Below are 9,772 nucleotides of genomic sequence, written 5' to 3' on the forward strand. Positions count from 1 at the left end.
GGTTTTAGACTGATGCCAGAGGTCAAAGCATGCACATGAGCATTTAGAAAAGCGAAAGCATCCTCCATTCACATAGTTCATACAACTCTAACCAACTGTGTGAATTTCTAGAAATTATCCAGACAGTTTAATTTTTAGTGAACATTATGAAAATAGTGTCTGAGGATGAGGGATAGTGGAATTTTCCTTAGCATGTTAGGCATACTCTGGCTCTTTTAATTGTGGGAAGTATAATTTCACTCCCACAAATATGCTTGTTTTAGTCACTGCTCTAACTTTTTTAGGTCATTTCATCAACTTTGCATAAAAAAGATGTCTGCTCTCATGCTGCCTCTAGCCCTCAGGGAATGGTGTTCTGAAGAAAAAACTGAAACCTTTGGGGAAGGCCAGTCTAAAAATAAAGTCCTCAACGTACTGGAACAGGGAAGAGGCCGTTTCTAGGGACAGCATTTTCACATGGTAGATTGCTATCTTAAATGGAGTGAAAGTTCCCTTCTCTCTCCTCGGGTGATGAGGGTGGCAGCACAACATTTTGGGAAGAACAGGGACTTTGCAGCCTGGCTGTTCTGGGTTCCACCTCCAGCTCCCCCACGAGCTGTGTGATTGGAGGCAGGTCACAATCTGAGCCTCAGTTTACTTGTCTTCAAAATGGGGAAAATAACTTCTGTCTTTAGGGCTGCTTGCCAGGACTAGCAATAATGTATGTGAAGGTCAGATTTATGGTGGGCATTTAAGAAATGGTAAATATAGTTGCACATCTTAAAAATTTTTTCTCTCATTATGGAAGAAGACTTTTTTCCTTCCTAACGTGATGATTCACAGGATAGAGCCAGGTTACCTGGGTGCAGTGCAACTCCTAGCTCTGCTATACATTAACCGTGTGACCTTGGGCAAGTTACCTAGTTTCTTCCTCATCTACAAGTGGGGATGGTTATGATGCCCACCTTCTAAAGTTGTTACAAATATTAATATTTGTAAAGTACAAGAATAGTGTCTGGCTAATTTGTAAGCACTAGGTTAGTATTTGATATGTAAAAGTAAACACTCAACACCAACATTAATTGGTTATCCTATATAATAAAAGACTAATATGCAAATTGACTGAACAGCAGAACAACTGGTTGTTATGATGCGCACTGACCACCAGGGGGCAGATGCTCAACGCAGGACTTTCCCCCTGGTGGTCAGTGCGCTCCCATAGCGGGAGTGCCGTTCAGCTGGGCTATGGGTGCCAGACGCAGACGCAGGGCTCACAGCTGGCCGCTGCAGCCCAGAGACTGCAGTGGAGCAGCAGCGCAAAGGAACAAAGTATTCCTGGCAACATCAGAAACAAAGACAAAGGAATAGAACAGCCCCCCCCCGACCCAAGGGCACGAATTTCGTTCACCGGGCCTCTAGTTGTTATTAATAAAGGTAATAGGATTGGAATGGAATTGGATTAGAGGCAGCATTGCTGCATGATGAATGATGGCTCACAGGTAGGAGGAGAAACAGGCACAGAGAAGTTTAATGAGATAAAAATTGGCAACTCTGAAGCTGGCACAAATTCAAGTGGCTGCTTTTTATTAATTTTTATTTTATTTATTTTTTAATTTAAATTCTTTATTGTTTAAAGTATTACATATCTCTCTTCTCCCCCCCTCCCCTGACCCCTTTGACCTCTCCCAGGCCATTACCACTCCCCAGCACATGCCTTCAGCCCCATCCATGCTGTTGCAAATGGTAAGAATTCCTTCTTTTTTACAGCAGCATAGTATTCCATTGTGTAGATGTGCCACAGTTTTCTAATCCACTCATCTGCTAATGGGCACTTAAGCTGTTTCCAAATCTTAGCTATTGTATATTGTGCTGCTATGAGCATAGGGGTACATATATCCTTTCTGATTGGTGTTTCTGTTTTCTTGGGACATATTCCTAGAAGTGGGATTACTGGGTCAAATGGAAGTTCCATTTTTAATTTTTGAAGAAGTGCCGAAATTAAAATAGTTCAATGGAAAATGACTATAAGGGAATTTCCAAGAACACAGGGCAAAAGGGAGACAGAAAACTTGAAAGAAGTGCAAAGAGACAGGCTCAGTCAAGTTGGTTTGATATTTAAATACTTGGAATATCAAATACATAAAGAAGCTCCTCTTCTGCTCTGGGAAATAATCTTCAGACTGACGAGTTCTGAGGGCCCTGCCAAGTGGATGAAGGCAACTTTAAATTCAGACCAATTCTTGTGAAATTTAAGAACATTCAGTTAAGGTTCCTAAAAGCTTCTAGAGAGAAAAATGAGATTGTCAAGTTCCCATTAGCCCTTGAGCACCTCTTTACTTCCTGGTGTAATAAGGTACTTCAGCCTCATCATACTTTTCCTATCCCAGACCTGGAGCCAGCCATTTTTCTGAGGAGCTTTGGTTTCTTCTAATGGTGTTTGGAAACCATGTCCTGGCTACTCATTGTATCTGGAGTATGGCTTCTGACCCGTTAGTGCACAGAACTGTATGGGGAGGTATATAAATGTATACCTGTATCTTATGCATACAAAATGGTTCCACCAAATATTAATATCACTACAAACAACAAATATGCTAAGTAAAGTTCAGAGTTTCTTTTTCTTTAATTTATCTTTATTGTTGAAAGTATTACAGATGTCCCTTTTCTCCCCCCCCCCCCCATTAACCCACTCCCTTCCCCTCCCTGGGCCTTCTCTGCATTATAGTCTGTCCATGGGCCATGCATATATGCAGGGAAGTTCATCAGTTAATCTCTTCCCGCTCCCCCTCCTTCCCTCTGAGATTCCAGTCTGTTGAATGCTTTAATGTCTCTGATTGTTTTTGTCCATCAGTTTACTTTGTTCATTAGGTCCCCCATATAAGTGAGATAATGTGATACTGCCTTTCTCTGACTGGCTTATGGCTCCATCACTACTGCTGGACTGGGAGTGAGTAATGAGTGTGCTTCTCATTTACTGGTAAGGTGAAGGGCAGGCACTATCTCCACTCTCCTCAGGTTAGAACAGCATCAGCTGTGAAGCAGAGCTATAGAGGTTTGGCAACCAAAAACAACCTGGATCAGAGCTTCTCTTTAATGTGCCTTGGAATTGCCCAGGATCTTTTTAAATGCAGATTCTGATTGAGTAGCTCTGGAGCGGGATATTCTGTATTTCTAACAAGCTCCCAGGTGATGCAGATACACATGGTCCACAGACCACACTTTGAGTAACAGGTCCCTAGATCAGCGGTTCTCAACCTGTGGGTTACGACCCCTTTGGCGGTCGAACGACCCTTTCACAGGGGTCGCCTAAGACCGTCCTGCATATCAGATATTTACATTACGAGTCATAACAGTAGCAACATTACAGTTAAGAAGTAGCAACGAAATTAATTGTATGGTTGGGTCACAACATGAGGAACTGTATTTAAAGGGCCAGAAGGTTGAGAACGACTGTTCCTAGATAATATTGCAGATTTGCAACCTTATCATTTGGCATTCCAAAGACAAGAAATAGGACAGCACCTGGCTTCATATTAAAGGTGTATCCTTTCAGAGTATGAGTGAAGTGGTAGGAGATAGAAGAGGCAGGAAAAGGAGGAGGAAAGAGGAGCAGACAGCCAGTGCCTTGAAGTCCTGAGAACTTCAGCAGCCTGCCCTGCAGGAAGTCAGAGCACTGGGGAGGGTGAACAGTTACAGACCAGTTATGACGCCGCGTGTGTTAGCCCTGCGCCCTGCAGGTCTGATTTGCATCCTTAACGACATCCAGCACAACTAAGAGGGTGGGAAAGTGAATAGTGCAGGTCCAAACCTCTCCCAGCAAGGTGGTGAAGTTCACTCACTCACCTGTGTTACCTGGGTCACTCAACTATAATGAATAATTCTTACAGAATGAGGTTTTACTATAGTAGAATTTTAATGAGGCATGACTTTTTGCTTCCTTTCAAATACATTGAAAATATTTTTAGGATTCAAGTTAATTACTTTTATTACAAAATATTAAAAGCACATTAAAATGCAGAAAGAAAAGAAAAAAGCCCATATTCTACCTCCATTAACATTACTTTCAGCATTGGGGTGATTATTTCCTTTGAGCTTGTGTGTGTGTGTAAAGCACTTACACTTTATTTGCAATATTCTATTCCCTTTTTATAGCCTTCATAAATGACACTTAAAGTGTCTGAAAAATGTCTTATTCAGTTAGTAGTCCCTTAAATATTGGTCATTTAGGTTGAAAGATCCTTAAAGAGCAGTCAGTATCTGTAATATATGTGGGAAATGGGAAGTAAAAGTAGATGGATAGAAAGGAAATGTTCTTTCTTTTGGCATCTTTTCTTTCCTCTAAGTTTAAAGTTATCTCTGATCTTAAGGTTCTGTTACTTTACTAAAGGGGTTCAGAGATGGGCATTCCCAGGACAGTCCTGCATGGAGATGGAGTGCTTGGCAGTCACATGACTACCTCCATGGCCCAGTGACCCTGTCCTTACCAGATGATGGGAGAAGGAGCAAGAAAACAAAATAAAACAAAAAATAGGTGGATATATTATAACCTAGGAGAGTAGAATTTCCTTTAGAAATTGTGTTCACCTATTTTTGGTGACTATCCTTTCATAACCCCTTGGCCCCTGAATTCCTATCAGTTACGAGTATGTTGGATCCCTCAGGTTTGTGGTGAAAAATGGTCAGCATTATTGTAGTTGATGGGAATCAATCTAGTGTTTAAATGATTAGGATTGTGATTTTAAAAATTCATCTGGTTACAGTTTGATGGGTTGATTTACGGGGGAAGGACACGACTGAGGAAGAGAGACCATTTCGGAGGCTTCCACCTGGACTAGAGACATGGTCATGGGGTAAGAAAAAGGGAAGCAGTACAGGAACTGCTTAGGAGGTGAAATTGGCAGGCTAGAGTGACTGGTTGGGTGTGCTGGTGGAGGGACAACAAGAAATGGTGTTTTACTCCCAAGGTTGGGGTTGGAGTAAATAGATGGTGAAGTCATTAACTGCAATTAGGGTCTAGAAGAAAAGTAGTAGTAATAATTGCTTTTTAGATGAGTATCTCTTTTTCAGTGCTTTGGTGTTTCTTAGCTGGGGTTTTCTAGAAGCCATAGCCTGAGGCAAAGCTAGCCTACTGAACGACTGTGTCTGGAAGTGCAGTCTCTGCGCAGCAAGAGTGAGGGGATCAAGGAAGGGAGGCGGGAGGAAGGAAAAGCAAATGCAAGGTAGTGTGTTGTTACTGATCTGGCCACAACTTCATTAGGTAAGTTGTCTTCCAGACAGACTTTAAAGAACTCTCCATAGGCCTGGTGGTCGGTCAGGGATGTAAGGAGGCAACATCCTTTCTATCTCCTACATCCTCCCAGGCGAAATTCACACCAGGGAGTATTGTTAGACCTTCGCTCTTGATTGGCATGAGGAGCCACTCTGGGCAGCCACTGGAGAGGGGATCTCCTGCCCAACAGTGTAACATGAGTTGCGAAGTGGTTGGAGGAGCCGCAACCTTGATGGGTTGTATGGGGTCAGATTTGGGCAATCAGCTGAGGCCCAGGGGCTTTAGGGAGGCCTAGGTGGCAGGTGGAACTGTGTACGTATAGAGAGGCATGCCAACAGGGTCCCAAGCATGTTCCCAACTTCTCTCTACTCTGTTCTCATTTCCTAGTTTAGTTTCCCTTTTATAGTCTGTAAGAGCTTTTTAATGCTCTGATTTTTGTTATACTATTTATTTTTATTACTCTCCAGGTTTTAATATTAGATTCATATTTCCCTAGTTTCTATGAACCTGATGCCGCCACTGACAGAATTTCTAGACTATCTCTATATATAAAAGCCCAGCGACCTGAAGACCAGAGCGACTGGTGGCTGCAACGCGCACTGTGGCAGCCAACCAGCCTGATCTGGGCTCCAATCGGCACCCCTCCCCAGCAACACCCCCATTAGCCCCCAACACCCCAATTAGGGGCGGGGCCGGCTGGCTAGCCACCTGCAGCTCCCTCCCCCCTGCCCGCCCAGCCTGATGGGCCCCCATCAGGGTGGGCTGGCCAGACCCCACCCATACATGAATTCATGCACCAGGCCTCTAGTAGGTTTATATAATTGTGTTCCTCTTTATTTATTTAGTCTGTTTGGGCTGCTGTAACAAAGTACCACAGATGGGGTGCTGGCTTTTTACAACAGACATTATTTCTCATGGCCTTAGGCTGGAAGTCTGAGATTAGGGTGCCCACTTCCAGGTTGCCGACTTTTCACTGTATTCGCTCATGGCAGAAGGGGCAAGGGAGCTTCCTCATGCCTCTTTTAAAAGGGCACTGATTCCATTCTGAGTGCTCTGCTCTCATGACATAATCATTTCCCAAAGAGTCCACTTCCTAATGCCATCACATCAGGTCATTAGGTTTTCAACATATGAATTTTGAGGGGACACAAGTATTCAGACTAGAGTGACTCTGTGGTCAATACGCAGAGGACAGAAACCTGTCCTGACGGTCATATCCCACCAGGTACTTGTTTTATCTATTCCCTGTGTTTGCTTCTCAAATACACAAGATACACTAAATGTTTCAGTAAAGAACTATGAAGGTAATACTGTCCAGTGAACTGTTATTTTAAGGGTTTCATAACTAGGTAATAAAAGGAGGCATTGGGTTAGAGTATAACAGAATTTTTTGTTAGTGATTTAGTAGCTTTTGAGTATATACTGTATGCCAGGCTATTAACTGGGTTTTAGAATACAGTGCTGAGCAAAGAAATAGCACATCTGTGTCTTCCTGGAGTTTGCTCTCCAGACAGGATGGGCGGAGTGGGGTGGGCATGGGCACAGGCATGAGTCAAGGGATGCCATGGATACTGTAAAATGATTGTGGGTCGAGTATTATCACAGAGAAGTACACGTTAAAATGAGTAGAATAGAGGTGGGGATTGGCTTGGTCAGGGGACCAGGGAAGATTCCCATAGTGATGGGAGAGTAAGAATTCACAGAGTGAACAGGGAATGGGGTTGGGTGAATAGTAGCAGGAGACAGTTTATCCACTTAACAAATGTTTACTGAACATCAACTGTGGCGGGCACAGTCATAGGTATTGGGAATCCAGTTGTGAATAAATTGCTGCCTTATGCAAATCCTTGGTAGTTTGGACAGGATGGTGTAGACGGGTTAGAGAGAAATGGCCCGATAGGAACAACATTTAAGAATTAGAATGTACAGTTTTGGGGAATGGAATAAATCATAGCTGAGGGAGGAAGATGTGAACGTGACTGTTAGGTTTCTGGCTTGTATAACCAAATGGGTGGTAATCTAACCTCTGAGCATGAGAACACTGTTGTGTGGTAGCTTAGAGGGGGACTCGCAGAGTTTGAGATATCCCAGTGGAGATGTTAAATGAGCGGTTGGTTGGGTGAGGCTGGAACTCAAAAGCGAGCTTTGGGCCATTAACACATGTTTATCAGGTATCTGCATGCAGGTAATGGAGGGAGTGGGCAGGAGGAGATTGCTTATGGCATGAGAAGAAAAAAGCAAAGCTTTTAAATCTTAAAATTTTATGTGTGTTTCTAAAATCAGACTAAATGATAATTGCTTTTAATTAGCATGTGTATTTCAGTCTGAGTGCCCATGTACTCCCTTAGGTATAAAAAACAAAACTTTTCACCCTTGCCCTATGCAAATAGTTTATAGGTGATAACAGGAGCTATTCAAGTTTTAACATAGCAGTTATAGGTCTAGGCAGGCTTATTTGTTTTAAGATTCCGGGTTCATTGTCTAATAAGACTTGGCATTTCACTCTAAATGTTGCATTTACAGACAAGTATCATTGTGAGAAACATCCATGACAAGTAAGTAATATATCTGTGAACTACTCAAAAAGGTTGATGAAATTAAATTGGCCAGTATTTTCCCCAGTAGTAGTTTCAAGGCAGGTAAAGATTCTCAGCAGAACAACGACCTAATTAATGTGAGCTTGAGAATAAAAATAGAAATAGGGGACAAAAGGAATATTAATAAAATCTGTCACCCATAGGGCTCATAATTTTTTTTTTTTTGCTTTTTTGTATTTCCATAAAGATTCCAGGAGGTTAATCTTCTATTAGCCACTTAAAAATACATTTTCCTAGTTTTTAATTATAATTAACATTCCTTTCTATTAAATGCTGGCCTTTCTTGCCACTTGAGTTTCAGTTCTAATTGTCACCAGAAGTCACTTTGAATATTCTCCTTGAAACAGAGCACTTGCTGTCATTTAGTTTAATTTCTCCATAGCATTTGTGGGGAAAAGTAAGTAACATGAATGCAATAAATCCTCATGCTTAATAATCTAATTTTTTAAAATGTCCATGGAAGAACTAAATGTCCCATCATTATAATTTTTTTTTTTTGTGGTGAACATTCTGGTTGGAATTAGAAAAATATCAGAAATGGAACAGTGGTATAAACAGAACACTGCTTATGGTTCATACTTAAAATGTTCACACAGTATTTTCCTCTTTAGTTTTATTGCATATAGGGTTTAAGTTAGATATACCTTGAAAATAAGTGAAATTTTAGTGCAATAATGATATTCTCTTTATAAAAATAACTTTAAGTAAATCCTCCCCTACCCCATCCCCACTTACATATTCTCTTTTGGTTAGTTTGTTCAAAGCTTTCTATTACTATACCTACAAGTAAACCAAAAAATAGTAGAATTCAGTTCCCCAAAAGTAGACATTGCTATTGTGATAGAAATTTATTTGATTATTCTTTTTAATTTTGAAGCAGATTGCCCCCTGAAAGTGCTTGTTTTTTGTTTTGTTTTTAATGAAATAAAATTGGAATGTGAGTTACTTCGGAAGTGAAATGCATGGCTCTTTACTTCTGGTTCCACCCACTTCTTAAAGAGAACAGGAGTATACTTGCCTCCATCCTGGTGTGTCCTTTGTGTATCGTTCCATTTTCTAATTAGAATCTCTAGACATGTAATAACGGCCTATTATGGGCAAAGAATATGAATTTGTGTTTGATGTCTGTCTTATTTAATTGGTATTTCTCAATCCAGAACTTCTCTGAGGATGTGTCCCGTTCTTCTAAGCCTATTTCCCTGTAAGTATTGAGGATAAGGAGATCTCTGTTCTGGTCTGTCCAGTCAGTTACCACACCACCATCTGCCTTTTGCTTTAAAAAACCCCTATCTATTGCCCTAAGTCGGTTTGGCTCAGTTGATAGAGCCTTGGCCTGTGGACTGAAGTGTCCCGGGTTCGATTCTGGATTGTGGACTTGATCCCCAGTAGGAGGCAGCTGATCAATGCTTCTCTCTCATCATTGATGTTTCTATCTCTCCCTCTTCCTTCCTCTCTGAAATAAATTTAAAAAAATAAAAATAAATAAAAATCCCTATCTATTTATGTGTCTTTCACTCACATTTCTTGTCCTTTTGGGTTGTACATTTTTTTAAAATCCCTTCACTGTCATTTTGGTGTGATTTTGAGATGTGGGTCTATGGTCACTCTGCCCCGTTTAACCAGAAATCCAGGAACCATTTGTTCATTGCTGTCTCCCTTGTGCTTGGCACACACTAGAGTCTTAAATAAATATTTGATGAGTCAGTAATTGAATCAAATGAATTAGAAGTTTTTATAGTAATGGGATTATATATATATACTAGGGGCCTGGTGCACGAAATTCGTGCACTGGGTGTGTGTGTGGTGGGGAGTGTCCCTCAGCCCAGCCTGCCCCCTCTCACATACTGGGAGCCCTCAGGCGTTGACCCCCATCACCCTCCAATCGCAGGATCGGCCCCTTGCCCAGGCCTGACGCCTCTGACAGAGG

This window comes from Myotis davidii, unplaced genomic scaffold, assembly GCF_000327345.1.
Source record: "Myotis davidii unplaced genomic scaffold, ASM32734v1 scaffold269, whole genome shotgun sequence".
Taxonomy (NCBI): domain Eukaryota; kingdom Metazoa; phylum Chordata; class Mammalia; order Chiroptera; family Vespertilionidae; genus Myotis; species Myotis davidii.